Here is an 18,945-nt window from a genome sequence, read left to right on the forward strand (position 1 = left end):
TTGTGTCTCTCTCGCCTGTACTCCTTGGTTGTCCAATGAAGTGTGCCCTCTGCTGCCAGCGTTTTCAGCAAGGGAATTTTGTTAATAGTTCCGCAACAAGTGCCTTCTGGTACTGCCCCATTTTTGTAGACCTGTCCACCTCAGGAATAAGAGATATAAAGTTCTCCTTGTAGCATGGGTCTAGAAGTGTCACCAACCAGTAACGACTGTCACCCAAAATTTGGCGAACACGAGGGTCATGGGAAACGTAAACTCAGCCATGCGTGCCAGACTACTAACAGGCAAGACTTCCATGTCCTCACCAAGAGGATGACTGGCCATGCTCTCCTCCTCCTCTCTGTCCTCTGGCCATCCATGCTGAACAGACGGTATGACAGCTGTGCAGGTAGTACAAACTATAGTGCTTGAAACTAGCTCCTGTCCTTCCTCCTCCTCTTCCTCATTGTCACCCAATCCACGTTGGGATGAGATGAGGCTTGGCTGTGTGTAATCACCCTGTATGGTTCCTTGCTCCATCTCATCGTGCTCTGCCTGCAATGCATCGTCTTTAATTGTGAGCAGAGAGCGTTTCAGAAGACAGAGAAATGGGATGGTGACGCTAATTATGGCGTCATCGCCGCTCACCATCTTGGTGGTGTCCTCAAAGTTTTGGAGGATGGTACATATGTCTGACATCCATGTCCACTCCTGAGGTCTTATGTGTGGAGTCTAAACTGAATACCGACGGCCTTGTTGATGCTGGTACTCAACAATTGCCCTCTTCTGCTCACAAATCCTTCCCAACATCTGCAGTGTAGAGTTCCAACGCGTGGTGACATCACACACCAGTCTGTGAGCCGGAAGCTGCAAATGCTGCTGAAACACTGCAAGGGTGGCGGATGCTGTAGCTGACTTTCTAAAATGGGCACACAGGCTGCTTACTTTAACAAGCAGATCCGGCAGCTCCGGGTAGGATTTGAGAAACCACTGAACCACTGAGCCACTGAGCCACTGAGCCACTGAGCCAGGCATGGTACGTGAGTGAGCTTGCCTCGCAGCCGCCATCAGGTTCCAGCCATTGTCACACATGACCATGCCTGGCTGTAGGTTCAGCAGTGTGAGCCTCAAATCTGCCTGCTCTTTGAGAGCTGTCCACAACTCTTCAGCATTGTGCGTGTTAGGCATCAGTCTGGGGCTGGATTTGAAATGGGTCCAGGACCTTCTGTGGTCTCCAATTCCAGGTCAGCCAGGGCTGATACTGCTCAGCATTGCTGTCAGTCCCAACGCCTTGCTGCTCCACGAGCCCTGCAGATTGTCTCCCAGGCATTTGTGCCCAGCAGTGTTAAGCATAGGCTGCAGAGGGAGACAGGGCTCGTGGAGTCTAAGTCCAGGATTCGCCGCACTGAGCATGTCCGTGACCTGGCGGATCATGATTGGTGGGTTGGCACCCACCTGACTCGGTGACCTGGTACTCCCTGATTGGTTCACAGGTAACGTCACCAATAGCGCGTCGCTGGGCAGGGCTTAGTCTTTAAAAGGCCCGCCCACAAACATGGCGGCGCGCTCAGATCATTTGAGCTAGCTGTTTGGTGTGCATGCTTACTCTGGGCTCAAAGAGCCATAGCTTTAGTTAGGCAGGCCGGGCTCAAAGAGCCATAGCTTTAGCTAGGCAGGCCGGGCTCAAAGAGCCATAGCTTTAGTAGGCAGGTAGCTTCGCCTCGCTGACTGGCTCTAACCAGGGGGTTCGCCTTACACCCCGAGCCGCCTGTGAGCTAAATAGAGCGGGTTTGCTCAGTCCGGTAGCACGCCGGCTGAGTGCTCAATTACCCGACGAGAATCACCCGCACGCTAGCGCCGTCTCCTATAGTGTAGCGCCTGTACCGAAGACAGGGCTACTGCTCATAGTCCGGTCACACGTCTCCCTGCGGTTCTTGGAGATTGTGTGAACCGCTTTAGCGCCAATCCCCATAGCGTAGCGCCTGTATCAAAGACAGGACTACTGCTGTTCCCACGGACGCACGTCTCCCTGCGGTTCTTGGAGATTGTGCGTACCGTCTTACCCTTCCGTGTGCGTTAACACGAAGGGCTAAGATATTTGTTAGGTGCATCGCCGGTCGCTCTCTCCTCCGTGCTATACCCTGTCCGGTGTGTAGTTAACACGGAAGGGTTTATCTTTTAGTTGTCGTTTGCCTTTCCACCCGGGCAGTGTTCGGCAGCAGTCCTCTAGGCTGCATCGCGGACCCCGGGGTCGGTTGCGCTCCATTAAATAAAGTTGTCTGCAACCGCTCCCCCTAACAGTGCGGTTTTTCACCTAAGCATATTAGCTTCAGCACAGCCTGTTGCCGCTTGGCCGAGGCAGTGCTGCAGTGCTTCCATCTTGTGACTGATGTGGTAATTTCGGATATGGAGGCTGAAGAGGAGGAGGAGGCTGAGGAAGATGAGGTGCAGGAGCTGTAGACCGTGGGGGCAACCCTGATAGACCTAGGGCCCGCAATCCTTGGCGTCGGGAGGACTTGTTCCATCCCATGGTCTGACTTGGTCCCGGTTTCCACTATGTTAAACCAGTGTGCCGTCAGCAAGATGTACCGTCCCTGCTCACAAGCACTTGTCCACGTGTCCGTGGTTAGGTGGACTTTACCGGTAACTGTGTTGTTGAGAGCACGGCTAATGTTTTGGGACATGTGCTTGTGTAATGCGGGGACGGCACACCGGGAGAAATAGTGGCGGCTGGGGACTGAGAACCGAGGGACGGCCGCCGCCATCAGGTTGCGGAATGCTTCTGTCTCCACGAGCCTAAAAAGCAACAATTTGAGCGCAAGCAGTCGTGAAATGTGAGAATTTAGTACTGTGGCCTGTGGGTCGTTGGCTGCATATTTGCATGTACATTCCAAGGACTGGGGTATGGACAACTGAACGCTGCGCTGGGACAAGGACATGGACATGCTTCCTGATGCTGAAACTTGAGAGAGTGCAACGACAGGTGCAGGGCAGGAGGCGTCTTCGCATGCACCATGGACAGGGGATTGGCTTGCATGCACAACAGCGGAAGAAGCAATGGTGCAGACACTGTTCCTGGTTCCTGGGGTTCGGACCACAAAGTCGGGTGCTTTGCTGCCATGTGCCTGATCATGCTGGTGGTGGTCAGGCTGGTTGTTTTGCCACCCCTGCTGATGCTGGCCTGGCAGGTGGTGCAAATGGCCTTTTTGTGGTTATCAGCAGAGTCTTTAAAAAAACAACCAGACTCGGGAAGACCTAACAATTGTACTGGCAACTTTCTTCGTGTTGGTGTTACAGGGAACAGTTGCCTGCCTTCTGTCTGTGGCCACCACACTGTTTCTTCCTGCCTGTTGGGGTGCTCTACCTCCCTCCCCCTGTGAGCTGCTGTCCTTGCTCTGCATGTCCTCCTGCCAGGTGAGGTCAGTTACTATATCATCCACCACCTCGTCTTCCACTTCGGCACCCTGGTCCTCATCCTGACTTTCTGGCAATTGTGTCTCATCATCGTCCACCTCTTGTGACACTTTCCAACCGTCGCCTTCGTGTGACCGTGGCTGCTCAAATATTTGGGCATCGCTACACGCAATCTCCTCTTGCCCCACTTCAAGTGGACCGGGCGAGAGGCCCGAAACTATAAATGGAAAAGTGAACAGCTCTTCAGAGTGTCCAAGTGTGGGATCAGTTGTCTCTGGGTACTCGGCATTGTGGGAGGAAGGAGGATCAGGGTGAGGAATATGCGATCCAGGCTCACGGCTACTGAAACTTGACCGTGTGGAAGACAGGGTGGTGGTGGGGGTGGCTACGTGACTGGAAGCATTATCCGCTATCCAACCAACAACCTTTTGACACTGATCTGGGTTCAATAGTGGTGTGCTGGGGTGCCCTAGAAATTGGGACAGGAAGGTCAGGCGAGAAGATGTGGGTGTTTGTTGTGGCACAATTTCGGCTTGCCCACGGCCTTGTCCTCGGCCTTTGCATGAACCATTACCATCACGTCCAGTTCCCCGTCCCTTGCCATGTGCCTTGCCCATTTTAAATTGAGGACAGTATCTTCCACGCTCACTACAAATGACTGAGTTTGGAGCGAACTTATATGTGATCCGTGTGATAGAGAATAGTGTTGAGCCACCCCCGTAGTGTTCGGGTTCGGTTCGTCGAACACCGGGATGTTCATGGAACTGTACGTCGAACACCGTTAAAACCAATGGCAGGCAAACAAAAACACATAGAAACACATAGAAAACACATAGAAAACACCTTCAAAGGTGCCCAAAAGCTTACAAACTGCTCAGAAGACACTCTCTTTAAAAAAGCCGGCCGGCTATTCAGCAGCGGCATACACCGGTACCCGACAATTTAGAACAGAAAGAATAGAGCATCACACATAGATTAGATAGATAGAAACATGTCAGTCACATATATAAGAAGTACAGTGACAGTGTTGATTACTGTACTTGTCATTAAGTGTTAAAATAAAGGATTTATTTAAAAAAAAATTGGCGTGGGGTTCCCCGTAATTTTAGTCTCTAGCGGAGGTTAAGCAGACGACTGGGGCAGATGTTTGATGCCTGGGAAGGGGGTAATACCAACGGAGCTTCCCAGGCTACTAATATCAGCCCCCAGCTGAATACCTAGCCTTTACTTGCTATTAAAATGGGGGACCCCAAAAAAAATGACGTGGGGTCCCTCCTATTTTAATAGCTAGCAAAGGCTAGGCACACAGCTGGGGGCTGATATTAATAGCCCCAGAAGGGTGCCATGAATATTGGCCCCCTCCCAGGCTAGAAACACCAGCCGTCAGCCGCCCCAGAAATGGCGCATCCATAGGATGCGCCAATTCTGGCACTTAGCCTCGCTCTTCCCACTGCCCTGTAGCAGTGGCAGTGGGGTAATAGGGCTGGGGTTGATGTCAGCTTATTATGCCAGCTGACATCAAGCCCAGGTTAGTAATGGAGAGGCATCTATAAGACACCCCCATTACTAACCCCATAGTCAGAGATAAAAAAAACACAAACACCCAGAGTAAAGTCCTTTAATTGAAATAAACACACAATTCTTTATTGTTCTAAATTAAACCATACTTACCATCACGCCCATTCCAGCTGAAGCCAATGTCTTCTGCAATAAAAGTAAAATAATAAACCAACATCATCCGTACCTTTCCATGGTTCTCACGACGGTTCCCGCTCTGCTACATTCACATGACAGGCATGATCGCAGCCGAAAGCTGCCATCCAGCTTGCCATGCCGCAGACACTGAGAAGTGCAGGCATGCTTGGGCTCCTCAGTGTTTGGCTGTGACGGCATAAAGATGAGCCGAGGTCATGTCCAATGAACTCGGCTCACCTCATGCACGTCACTCACAGCGTGGGAAAATTCTCATGCGCTTGCAGTGAGCGTGAGAGAATTCTCATGCTGAAGCGGTGAGCGCAGGAGAATTTTCCCACGCTGTCAGTGACGTGCATGAGGTGAGCTCATGTCCAATGAACTCAGATCACCTCATGCACGTCACTGACAGCGTGGGAAAATTGCCCTGTGCTCAGCGCTTCAGGAGGAGAATTCTCCCACGCTGGGATGGCATTGAGATAACAGGCTGTCTCGCAGCTGAACGCTGCCATCCAGCTTGTCATCCTTCAGAGACACTGCAGAGCGCAAGCATGTACCTGGCTGGACACAAAAATAGGGCGAAGACCCACGTATTTTTTTTAAACTATTTCATGAAATTAATGAAATAATTAAAAAAAAAGGGCTTCCCTATATTGTTGTGTCCGGCCAGGTACAAATAGGCAGCTGATGGTTGGGGGCAGCCCATTCCTGCCTGCTGTACCTGGCTGGACACAAAAATAGGGCGAAGCCCCATGTATATATTTTTTAAATTATTTCATGAAATTCATGAAATAATTAAAAAAAAAGGGCTTCCCTATATTGTTGTGTCCGGCCAGGTACAAATAGGCAGCTGATGGTTGGGGGCAGCCCATTCCTGCCTGCTGTATCTGGCTGGACACAAAAATAGGGTGAAGCCCCACGGCAATTTTTTTTTAATTATTTCATGAAATTCATGAAATAATTAAAAAAAGGGCTTCCCTGTATTTTTGTTTCCAGCCAGGTACAAATAGGCATCTGGGGGTTGGGGGCAGCCCGTTCCTGCCTGCTGTACCTGGCTGGACACAAAAATATGGCGAAGGCCACGTCAAATTTTTGGTGAAAAATTCAATAAAAAAAAAAAAAACACATTTAGGGACTGCATCTTTATTAACCCCTCCACGTGAGGGGTTAATAAAGATGCAGTCCCTAAATTATTAATTTTTTTTTATTATTTTTTAATAAATTTTTCCCAAAAATTTTGACGTGGGATTCGCCATATTTTTGTATGCCAGCTAGGCACAGCATCCAGGAACGGGTTGCCCCTAACCACCAGCTGCCTATTTGTACCTGGCCGGACACAACAATATAGGGAAGCCCTTTTTTTTAAATTATTTCATGAATTTCATGAAATAATTAAAAAAAAAAAAATATGTGGGGCTTCGCCCTATTTTTGTGTCCAGCCAGGTACAACTAGGCAGCTGGGGGCTGGAATCCACAGCGCAGGGAGGTCCAAGCTTTCTGGGCTCCCCCCGTGGCAAATTGCAGTCTGCAGCCACCCCAGAAAATGGCACGTTCATAGAAGCGCAATCTTCTGGCGCTGTACCCAACTCATCCAGGGCTCACTGGGTAATAAAGGGGTTAGGGCCAGCTTGGCATTATCAGCTGGCCCTAAGCCCAAAATTCATGGGGTCACGCCAATATTAGACATGACCGCCATGAATTTCTAGTAAAGTATTTAAAAAAACACAACACCCAGAATAAAGTCCTTTAATTGAAATAAACACACAATTTTTTAATGTTCTAAATTAAACCATACTTACCATCACGCCCATTCCAGCTGAAGCCAATGTCTTCTGCAATAAAAGTAAAATAATAAAGCAACCTCATCCTTACCTTTCCATGGTTCCCAGGACGGCTCTAGCTCTGTTACATTGACATGACAGGCTGGATCGCAGCCGAAAGCTGCCATCCAGCTTGCCATGCCGCAGACACTGAGAAGCGCAGGCATGCTTGCGCTCTGCAGTGTCCGGCTCTGACGGCATCCAGATGAGCCGAGGTCATGTGCAATGAACTCAGCTCACCTCATGCATGTCACTGACAGCGTGGGAGAACTCTACTGCGCTCAGCGCTTCAGCAGGAGAATTCTCCCATGCTGGGATGGCATTGAGATGACAGGCTGGATCGCAGCTGAGCGCTGCCATCCAGCATGCCATCCTTCATAGACACTGCAGAGCGCAGGCATGCTTGCGCTCTGCAGTGTTTCTGAAGGATGACAAGCTGGATGGCATGCGCTAAGAAGTGATCCAGCCTGTCATCTCAATGCCATCCCAGCGTGGGCCAAAAAGTGCTAAGCATCTCTGGGAACTCCTTCAAGATTGTTGGAAGATCATTTCCGGTGACTACCTCTTGAAGCTCATCAAGAGAATGCCAAGAGTGTGCAAAGCAGTCATCAAAGCAAAAGGTGGCTACTTTGAAGAACCTAGAATATAAGACATATTTTCAGTTATTTCACACTTTTTTGTTAAGTATATAAATTCCACATGTGTTAATTCATAGTTTTGATGCCTTCAGTGTGAATGTGCAATTTTCATAGTCATGAAAATACAGAAAAATCTTTAAATGAGAAGGTGTGTCCAAACTTTTGGTCTGTACTGTATATGTGACTGACATGTTTCTATCTATCTAATCTATGTGTGATGCTCTATTCTTTCTATTCTAAATTGTCGGGTACAGATGCTGAATTGCTGGCCGGCTTTTTTAAAGAGACAGTGCATGAAAACACTATTATTTTTTTTTAATAAATCCTTTAACACTAAATGACAAGTACAGTAAGCAACACTGTCACTGTACTTCTTACATATGTGACTGACATGTTTCTATCTATCTAATCTATGTGTGATGCTCTATTCTTTCTGTTCTAAATTGTCGGGTACCGGTGTATGCCACTGCTGAATTGCCGACTTTTTATGTTTCACTGTGAGCACTGTTCCCATCGGTTTGGGCAACCACTGTAATGCCACAACCTCCATGGCTGTGGCATTACAGTGAGTGGCAGACAATCCCTGCATGATTGGTGCTCTAAATAGCGCCAGACATGCAGGACATGCTTTTGGTGCACGAACAGTTATCGAATATAACCTCGAACAGCAAAATTTTTTGCAAATCGTACGCGTTCGTCGAACGATTCGAACACCGCCCAAAACTGCTCGAATTTGAGATTGGCGAACAGTTCTAGTCAAACACCGCTCATCTCTAATAGAGAAAACAGAGTTTTAAATACCTGGCCTGTAAGTATTTTGAACAGCAAACTGTGGTGAATTTCTTCAATGACACACTAAAGGAAATTTTTAATGGAGACCAGAAATGGCAGTATTTTCTGACAACCTATATGTGATCCGTTTGACGGAGAAAACACAGTTTTAGAAAGCTGGATTTCTAGCGCTTTAATATAGAAAGGACGTGGCTGTATTCTGCAGTGCCAACAAGCAAATGGCGCAGAAAAAATGGTGTGTATTAAGATCCAAAGAAAAGTATTCCTGGCCCCTGAGACCTGGGCCTTTGTATAGAAATATCTAACAGCAGCAGAAGGCAGAATTGGAATGGAGCCTCGTGTGCTGCATGCACTGCAGTCTGCTATATACACCACCTGCCTATATACCCTGCCTGCCTGATATCTGCAGATGGATTAGTCCTCAGAAGGACTGTTTGTTAAGATGGATATGTGTAATGTACGCTTTTTCTCCCTACACTACCTAATACACAATCAAATCTCTCCCTGACACAGCAGCAGCTCTCCCTACACTGTCTGATCCGCAGTGACTGTGACGAGCATGACGGCGCCAGGTCTGATATAGACCTGATGACGCTGTGCGGCCAGCCAATCACTGTAATGCCCACAACCAACATGGCTGCGGCATTACAGTGCATGGCAGGCAATCCCTGCATGTTCATTGGCTCTCTAAAGAGTGCCAAACATGCAGGGAGGGAACCTGAGTTCCCGCCCGAGCAACCTGGAAATACTTGGCGAGCGCTGAGCATCTCGAGCAGTGAGATGCTCGGGCGAGCACCGAGCAGTAGCGAGCATGCTCGCTCATCACTATTCATGACAAGTCGTTCCCATTGGCCTAAGATCTGTAACTTACTAGCTGATAGAGACACTCTTAACTCCTGATCAGGCTTCTGCCCCAAGGTAACCCATTTCCTCAGCTCTGCAAGTTCAGGATTGGACTGCTGGAGATAAATCCCTTGGACGTCCCAGGACCTGGGCGGGTTTACGCTTGCTTTCTTTTTCTTGAGCAGCCACCACGGCAGCTGCGAAACGAGTGAAATCTGGGATCTCGTCGCCTTCTAGATCTTCATCTTTGTCTCCCTTTGAACTTATTGGAGTGACTCAAGTCAGTGCATCTGCATGGGTATTCTGGTCTTTTGGCCGATATGCGATTCTGTACCGGTAATTGGACATTCTGGCAACCCACCTTTGTTCCAGCGCTCCTAACTTTGCATTTTCGAGATGAGCAACGGGATTGTTATTGGTTCTCACCTGAACCTCTGACCCTGACAGATACTCAGCAAACTTTTCAGTCATGGCCCACACTAGTGCCAGCAGCTCTAACTTGAATGAACTGTAGTTATCAGGGTTCCTTTCGGTTTCTCTCAGTGACTGACTAGCATGTGCAATCATCCGTTCTTTGACTTCTTGAATTTGCACTAATATGGCTCCTAAGCCGTACAGGCTTCCATCGGTGTATAGTAAGAAGGGTTGGGAGGACTCGGCATAGGTCAATATGGGAGCTTTGGTAAATGCCATCTTCAGGGCACAATAGGCTTCTTCCTGTCGGGGCCCCCACTGAATGGCAAGTTGTTTATTTTCCCCGGCTAATCCTCTCAGAAGCTCATGGAAAGGGGTCGCTATTTTGGCAAAATCTTTGCTGAATCTTCGATAGTAACTGCCAGGCCCAGGAATGCTCTTAGCTCTCTTATATTAGTCGGAATGGGCCACTTCTGTACAGCCGACACTTTTTCGGGGGTGGGTTATAACCAGAACTGGAAATTATGTGCCCCAGATACTCAATCTCCCTCTGGAACAAGTGATATTTCTGAGGTTTAAACTTCAGCCCATGCTTTTGGAGTCTCTCTAGCACTTGTTCTAACCGACTGAGATGTTCCTCAAAGGTGGAGGAGAATACTACAATGTCGTCCAGATAGATTAAGGTCGCTTGGAAATTGAGATCCCAAAAACATCTCCATCAACCGTTGAAAAGTTCCAGGTGCATTAGTTAGGCCGAAGGGCATCCGGTTGAACTCAAATAGACCCATGGGGAGGATGAAGTCAGCCTTCGACCGATCCTTATCGGCCATAGGATCTTGCCAGTAACCGCTGGCCAGATCGAGGGAGTAAAAATATTTAGCTTTTCTTAAAGCAGACAGGGACTCTTCAATCTGCGGCAGGGTTAAGAATCCCGCACTGTACAAGCGTTCAACCATCGATAATCTATGCAGAACCTCAAGGTCCCATCCTTCTCTGAACTAGTACAATGGGTGCAGTTCAAGGGCTCTGACTTTCTCAAATTACTCCATTTTGTAAAATATGGGACAAGAGGTTTTTCACTTCTTGATACATTTGTGGCGGAATCTGACGGTATCTCTCTCTAATAGGAGCGGTGTCCCCCGTAGAGATCTCATGCTGAATAGCCTCTGTGCACCCAAAATTGTTTTCATGACAAGCGAACACCCCGTGATAATGCAGCAGTAGGCCCTCAATTTGTTCTAGTTGTTCTGGGGAAAATTCTGTAAGGTCAGCATTCATCTGTTCCAGGAGAGCGCGACCAACTCGTGCTCCCCCTTTATTCACTCTCTTAGCAAGAGACACTGATAAAGTCCATGGATCTCCTTCCAGGAGTGTCAACTCAATGGAGTCGAGTTTGGGAAGATCCTATGGCATTATGTTCATCTGGGCAATTTCTTCCCAAGGCTTCAACTGTAAATTTATTTCGCTCAAGTTGATACAGCGTACCGCACTGTGCCGCACTGTGGTGAGAGTTCAGGCGACTTGGAGCCCAGGTATTGTTTCATCTCCTTCTATGGGCTCAATTTGCACCTCCACCCCCTCGACTGGTACAAAGGCCCTTACTCCCTGTAAGGGTGAGTACGGTTTATCTAATGGGTAGAGTCATGGCAGCCTCCGCAGGTATAATCATTTTGCCAAGAAGCTGAGAGGTGTCTGGTAAGTTCTGGACCTGACTCACTCAGATGAGTTGTTAAAAAACCCTTCGTCTAGCGTGACACCTGGCTACGCGATTCCGGTTGCCTCTTTGTGATTCACCAATCAGGAACTTCCCTACTTCCTTCAGGATATTCATTCCCAACGTCACTTTGGGCCTGGGGCTTATTGGGCCTTTCACCAACACAATCCCTTTCTTTCCTAATTCTCGTCCGCACATACAGACAGTCATCCATACCACCCCGGCCACTGGAATGGGGAGCTGGTTGGCAGGTACTAGTCTAATATTCGGCCCCTTGTTGAACCAGCCGACTGAAGGGAAGTGAGCGTCGAAGTATTCTTCAGGCATAGTGGTCACCTGAGACCCCGTGTCCATTAAACATTGAATACATGTCCCATCAAATTCTGCCCAAATCAGGGGCCTTTCAGAGACAATATTTTCATAGCTTACCTCCCCTTCTCCTGGGATATGGTAGCCTACAGTGTGCTCCTCAACCGTGGGGCTCCTTAGATTAAAGGATGCCCCCTTCTTCCTTGGCTCCAGCTTGTACACTCTCGGGATATATGTCCTTGGCCACCAAAGTTCCAACATTTAACTCTTCGCTCTTCAGTCCAGCGACGAGTCTGAGACGAGGAATTAGGGGGTATAGCAGTCTCTCCTTGGTCCTTCTCCTTATATCTAGCTGAGGGGCCATCCCTTGGCAAGTTACTAGAGGCTCCTTTGAGATTGCGTAACTCTCCTCGGATATCTCTGATCTCCTGACATTATTCTTGTGCCCAGTCAGGTTGCCTGCCGGCATGTTCTAAAGCGGTAGCTACCTGGTGACTCCGAACCGTGCCCATCAAGGCGGGTGTCTCTTTTTCTCGAACTGGTGCCTCAGCCCCGGTTTCCAAGAAAGTCATGTCCGGATTAGTCCGTAACCGCTCCTTCAGAGTCTGTCGCAGGTGGGAGTCCCTTAGTCCAGTAAAAAATTTATCCCACAGTAATTCATCTAAGGATCCCAGCCCTTGATATTCCTCTTAAGTCTACTTGGCGATATGGGACATCACCTGCTGCAGAGCATTGACATACTGCGTAATAGTCTCACCTTCCACATGAATTTGTTTAAATAAGTGCATGCGTAAGTTACCAAGGTCAGTAGTGTCACTGTGCATATCTTCCAAAATCCCAATCACTTTTTCTATTGTGTCACGGTCCTTAGGTAGTTGGTACATAACAGTCTGTAGTGCCTCCTTATCAAGAGTCAGTAAGGCTAGCTCTGCCTGCATGGCTGGGGTCATAGGGTACATCCTGACCATGCTCTACAGTCTCTCCACCCAATCCCTTAACTGTAAATTATTCCCCAGAAATTTTGGGAGGTCACTGAGCATGGCCCCCAGGGGAATACTTCCCCAGACAAGCCCACCATCACCCTGTTCCACCATTTACGCACTGGAATGTTGCATCCTGCTGACTATGCCAAATATAATGCAGGTAAACAGTATGCAACAGCTGAGACACAGGCAGAACAACAGTATATTTCTGTTATTTAACAACTAATATAAACTGTAAAACATGTATTATATGGTAACAATTTCTTTACAACATTTGACAGTAAAATAAGCAGTAAATCACATAACAGAATAAATCAGAATACACTAGAATTCAGGACCTAGTAGTTTAAAATGATCTCTTGGAGGGAAGGGAACTATATTAACTATAGTGGGCAAGGGGCAGTATTTTAAAGCTTTGGCAATACACTGTTCCTATCGCAACTCGCTGCCCGTTTCCCCAGTCACTCTCTATCCACTTTTGCGATGTCACTCTGGCGCCTGCTGGTCCCCGTTTGACTACTGTCTTTCCCTCTATCCGTGCCCGGTACCATATGTCCCTGACAGAGGTAATGGCCCGTCTCACGTGTCCTTCCTGGTCACCGACCCGACTGTAAATCTCCGATCTAACACCTCTGGAGCTTCTGCGACGTCCTGTCACTGGCGCACACATCTGAGAACTGTGCCACCGCAACCTTTTCCCATTCTGTCGACCGACGTCACCCGAGTTAGGAACCTTGACTGGCGTCGCTCGAGTCTTCGGGGCTTGACCGTCGATGTCCGGGTTGGGAACCTTGACTGGCGTCGCTCTGGTCTTCGGGGCTTGACCATCGATGTCTGGGCTGGGCGGATACGCGGCACCTTTCTTCCTGGCAGGAGCTCCAGATGCTGCTGTTGCTCCTCCTGTCTCTCTCTGCGGCATCAGAATCACCTCAGAACTTGCACACATGCTGTTTTTCTCCTCAGCTAGTTTCCCCGACAAGGCTGTCCCCAGAGGTCTGATCAAACTCCTCCCTTCTGCCACATCTCCATGCTGTTTTGGTTCCACAGTGTCTTGTCTCCTTACAATACCATTACATGCCCCCATTTGAGTCAAAAGAATCCGCTACTTATTTACCTACCCATCTATTCATGCACTGCTGGAGAGAAGAGAAGTGGAAGCCTTCAACGCTTTGGTTACTTCTTCATGTGTGCTAAGGTGGCAGAGTTTTGGAAAGAGAGCTAACACTGACCTAAATCTTTTTGCATTACAGTATATATTCCCTGGGTAATCGGCCTAGAACAGTCCAGTAATGCCACTATTTCATGGAAATGTACACACTTTTGTATATCTGAAAATATTGTTTTAATATATTTGAAGATCATTGCAAGAAAATATTTTTCAAGTCATGTCATAAAGTTGCAGGAAACAGCAGTATCATGTAGCCAAAGTAACTTGAAACTTGTCTCATGTTAAATGGTCCAAACCAGATAAGAAACTCTGGCAAACCTATATGTATTTTGATTTCAAATACATACTTTGTAAATAAAATCTACAAAGATCATGTTTTGCAACTACATTTCTCACACAAATAGTGCATACAGTATATGTATACCCCCACAGGTAAATGTTTTTCAGTCCTTGCACTTAGTGCATAAGCTTTTTGAGTCTATTAGTCCCACTACCGAACAATTTTAACAAAATGTATATGAGGCCCTATTTATGTCTAATACAGGGTGTATCAGAGTCCCTCTTCCTTCTAATTTTTGGCAGTTCTTGCATTGTCCACATAAGCTTTGTGAGTTTCAGAGTCCCTCCTTCAGAAATTAAACAAGATGTGGCTGACCATGCCACACACCCCACATGCCCAGATAAGGTACTAAAATGTTAAAATTACATTTAGCGTGACTACCTGTGGGTGTAGTTTTATTTCCCTCTCTACTATGTCATCTACTGTAGTCATAGGCGACGGGAAAATTAGGTGAGAGATGGCCAGGCTACAGTGCTGGTCACTATTATTGCTACTGCTTCATTTTTTTATAGACTGTACAATATCTTCTGAAATAGATGGAAATGTACCAAAGTTATATCATCAGGATTTTTTAATTAGTGGTCCAAAGTAATACAACAATAAAACATTGTTTTTCAACTTCCATGTTGCAATTTCAAAGAAGAAACAGAATAAACAGCATGTGTAGCAATAAAGGCACCTCTAATTAATACTTGGTTGCACACCCTTTGGCATTGATACCAGCCTCCAAACGTTTCATATAGTCATCTATAAGCTTATTGCACTTCTCATCTGGAATTCTCTCCCACCCTTCCTTTGCAGTTTGTTCAAGCTCTTGAATGTTTGCAGGGTTCTTTTTCCCAATATCAGATTTCAGCTCACCCCAAAGATTTTCAATGGGATTAATGTCAGGACTCATTGTTGGCCATTTTAAAACAGTCCATTTTTTCTTTTTCAACCATTCCTGTGTACTTTTGGATGTATGATTTGGGTCATTGTCTTGCTGGAGGACTCATGATCTTTGACTCAAACCCAGTTTTCTTACACTGGGTACGACATTTCGCTCTAAAATCTCTTGATAATTCTCTGATTTCATGATTCGTGTGATACGGTCAAGGCCTCCAGTAACAGACACAACAAAGCAAGTGTTGGTAAGGTGTTCTTTTCCTTATAAGCTTCATTGCGCTGTCTGTAAACAAACTGTTGCTTTGCTTTGCCAAAAGCTCTATTTTTGTTTCATCTGTCCACAGAACATTTTTCCAGAAGTATTGTGGTTTTTCAAGGTACTCTTTTGGCAAAGATCAGTCTTTCCTTTTTATGTCTTTTCTTCAGCAATGGTTTCTTCCTTGGCCTTCGCCCATAAAGCTCTGCTTGGGTTAGTGTATGGCGTATAATACTTCTTGAAACCATGACCCCAGACTGTTCCAGGTTGGCCTTCAGGTCTTTGGATGTTTGACGTGGTGTTTTTATCACCATTCGCACGAACCTTCAAAGACATCTCTTGTCAATTTTCCTCTTTCCCCCAAGTCCAGGGAGGTTCGTGACAGTTCCATGCTTTGCAAACTTTTTAATAACATTGTGCACTGTTGAGACTGGGATACCAAGGTCTTTGGAAATGGCCTTATACCCTTTCGAAGTCTTATCTTTGCTAATAATAGCAGTTCTGATGTCCACAGACAGCTCCTTTGTCTTCACCATTGTGACAAAGGAACAGGGCCTACCATGTGGCTTTTTAAAACAGTGAAGTCATCAATCATTGACTAATTCATGTCACATGGGCACCGACAATTATTCACAGGAGAATCTCTTTTGTGATTTACCACAGGCAAGTTAAAATGTGTTTCCATATTAAATTAATGTAAAGGTTTCCAATACGAGTGTCAAAGCAAGCTTTAGGTTTTTCTATTTTTCCCTCCCATTGTTTTTGGTTTTAAATTATTGTTTATCATTTGCTTTTTTGGATTTAACACGAGTGCTCTATACAAAAAAACTGTTTCACTTGATTCATTTTTTTCAGGAGATATTCCACATTATGTACTTAAACTTCATGGGTGCCAATAATGATGAGCAGGACTGTATTAAAGGGTGAAGGAGTTTTTGTTTTTTTTTCTCTTTTTTTGCCTTATATACAAGTCATTATCAAGGAAAGAATGTTTCCTAACATTTTTCCTGTAAAATCCATTTTGTATTCAGTGTTTTCTATGTTTTATTGTCAGTCTGTAAAAGTGGAGTAGCACTCTAACAACATTGTTCCCAGCAGTGACTTAGGAGTCAGAGATGTGTCCAGGCATCTTCCCCATGCTGTTTCCATTCAATTTGAGAGCTGTTTCCATCCACTTCAGCGATTCCACTCCCCACCCTCAGCCCTCCTCTTAGGGTCTTCTAGAAAACTGCTTGAGTTTCCCATTGACTTCCATTAAACTTGTTACTAGAGTCGAGCCTGTCCGATCTTCTGACCTGCTCTATTTGAGTACTGTGCACTCGAGCATTTTAGTGCTCGATCATCATTAGTCATTAATATTTGTAGCCATGTTGTTTGTTACACCTTCAACCACTATGCTAAAAATTTGGAGGTTTTAGTACTCAAAACTGTTTTAACAGTCTGGACTGTGATATGAGAATTGTGTCTCCTTAGATTCTAAGCATTGTTTTCTACTCACTGATTATGTTGAGTTATGAATCGATGCCATTAAATCAAAAATGATACCCATATGTGTACAATCTAATTCTCATCATCCATTACGAGAAAAATTCTGACAGTCTAGCCCTTGTTTCTAGCACAGAACTGACAGATAATCTCGAATCTCATAAAACCCAGAGCTGTGAAATGAGCAGCAATAACTAAGGTTAAGCTTCTGCTTGCACTTTTTTTTAGTATGTTTGGGTCAGGTCCACATTAGAGTTTTTTGTTTCCATACTTTGATGTTTTTTGCTGAAGTCTTGTAGATAGAATTCATTCATTCCTATCGTAAATAGGTTATATTCACATTTTTACACCTTTTTTATAAGATCGTAAAGGCAAGAATCCTTTCTCAGATTCCATTAATTTCAGTGGGATGCAGACTAATGTAAAAATGTATCAGTATGTGTAGGTCTGTATCAATTTATGAAGAACTGTTGAATCCATTGGCAGATTCTAATATTTTTTATGGGACTGAAACCAAAGTCACAGTTCAATCTCATCGGTTTTATCACGATTTTTAATATAATTGATAAAAGACATATAATTATATTAGATAAACAAATGGTTAATGTATGATTTTCAATACCATGTAAAAAATTGAATGTCCATTTAGTTGTTGGATAGAAATAGAATCATTTCAGGGCATGTGAAAAACTCTAGGATTCATTTATATTTCCCATCTCTGTGCCCCCAATACAAGCTATGCCAGGGGTCCTTCTCTGAAAAAGGAGCCACAAGACTGCAGATCAGTCACTATATGAAGATCACCACAATATCCCCTATGTGTTTCATTGCAAAATATAAGTGATGCGTAATATTGTGTGGATGTAAAATGCAGGTCTTATGATCTCACTTCCATAATAAGACCAGCGAGAACATTTGATCCAGCGAAAAATGCCTGCAGTGACAATTTTAAAGCTGATTTGTCAACAAATTTCACAATACAAACTGTATACATTATTAGTTCTTGTAGACTTTATTCGACTTTTAGTTACTTTGAAAATCCATACCAGATTGGCAATATAATCCTGACACTGAGATGAACATTGAGTCCAGCTATAAATTGAAATTTCTCATGAATCCAAGTATATCCAGTCTCCACTAATACAACCTGACTGACAGCTGCAGCTTCTACTGAGCAGTCTGAGATCTCAGCAGTGAGAAGAGACACTGAGGAGTTGTCAATCGGTCAATCATGCTATGTGGTGGGAGAATAAGTTAAACTTTCAAAAACTATTATAGAGACATTCTGACATGGATCTTCAAAGGAATGATTAGCATGTTTTATTTCACCTGTATTTTATATTGGGCTGTTTTACTGTATTTTTTCATCTTACAGGGTGCAGCCAGGCCCATCAATGTTGACCTTGTAAATTAGGGGCTTTCACCTCTGTTATGCACTGATAGGGTGCCAGGCATCCCACCTAATTGAATAGTAGGGGCATGTAATAGGTTGCTGGTTAGGCACGGTGCTACATGAGTATGAACTGCGCCCTATTGCAAGCTTCATCTGTGTGCAGATTTAGTGCTGGGCAATCACCCCCTCCATGGAGTGAGAGGCTGAGAGTGGTTGTTCATCAGCATTCGGCACCTGTGTTACCTCCTTCAACAGAAGGGGGCTGCAGCATCCTGTTTGTGCATTTTCCTTGACATCTGGGCTGGTAACTAGCATTGCCTTTTTGCTATTTTCTAATTGAATTTTGGATTTCTTTTAAAAAAGATTCCATTAATTGCTTTGGCTGTTTTGTCTGTTTTCCTGTAGTTTCGCACATTTTGAACTGGTTATGAACAGTGTTCAGCTATCTGTTTGGACTCTCTTGTATTAGTTTGTTTGGGAGAGTCCTTTTCACTTTTGCAAGTGATTTATATACACAGGAAACAATTGGAATATCTACAGACTACTGAGCTGTCCTGATACATATTAGATCATTGCTCAACTCCACTAAAATCAGTTGATTCAGCCAACATTTATGGAATTTGAGTGTTCATCTTGACAAGTGAGGTTTTTGTTCAAAGAATAATGTTAAACAATAAAATTGTAATAAATTGAATGTTTATACTTTTATCTACTGCACTAGGATGAGAAATGGAGCCCCAGAACTCACCCCCACCCTTTACCAAATGAGAAAACCAATCCGTTTTAACTATATGATTCTCTATGCTGCCATTTTCAACAGTCA

At 45.4% G+C, this 18,945-nt stretch overlaps 1 protein-coding gene across 4 annotated transcripts in view; it reads right to left on the reverse strand.

Annotated features, from left to right (window-relative positions):
* The window catches only part of ADAMTS19 (ADAM metallopeptidase with thrombospondin type 1 motif 19), a 530,841-nt gene that overhangs the window by 229,101 nt on the left and 282,795 nt on the right, over window positions 1-18,945 (reverse strand). The gene's annotated exons all lie outside the window — the stretch shown is intronic.

This window comes from Phyllobates terribilis, unplaced genomic scaffold (assembly GCF_046119375.1).
Source record: "Phyllobates terribilis strain yellow unplaced genomic scaffold, ASM4611937v1 Scaffold_1__5_contigs__length_1240528914, whole genome shotgun sequence".
Taxonomy (NCBI): domain Eukaryota; kingdom Metazoa; phylum Chordata; class Amphibia; order Anura; family Dendrobatidae; genus Phyllobates; species Phyllobates terribilis.